Source organism: Sycon ciliatum, chromosome 4, assembly GCF_964019385.1.
Source record: "Sycon ciliatum chromosome 4, ocSycCili1.1, whole genome shotgun sequence".
Lineage (NCBI taxonomy): Eukaryota > Metazoa > Porifera > Calcarea > Leucosolenida > Sycettidae > Sycon > Sycon ciliatum.
In genome coordinates, this window is record NC_088646.1 from 20,743,245 (window position 1) to 20,743,550 (window position 306).

The following is a 306-nucleotide window of genomic DNA, read 5'->3' on the forward strand; positions in this document are numbered from 1 at the left end:
TGCAGGAGCTAGGAGGCCGAGCGCGAGGCCGTTCGCCTCGCGAGTGCTCTGCTCGAGTGGAATCTGTGCTTGCTCGCATGGCATGATGATGCTGGCTCCATTTTCAATCACCATGGCCACCTCCTTGGTGCACGTGACAGCTGCATGACACATACTACTATTACTATGGTGTGCATGTGCATATGCATGCATGCAATGCATGGCCGGCTAGGGCTCGGGCCCAGGGATCCCCGGGATCCCCACTCGGCCCTGGCCCGGGAGTCATGTCGATCAGAAAAAATGCCAGGGATGATTTATGTAGCGACC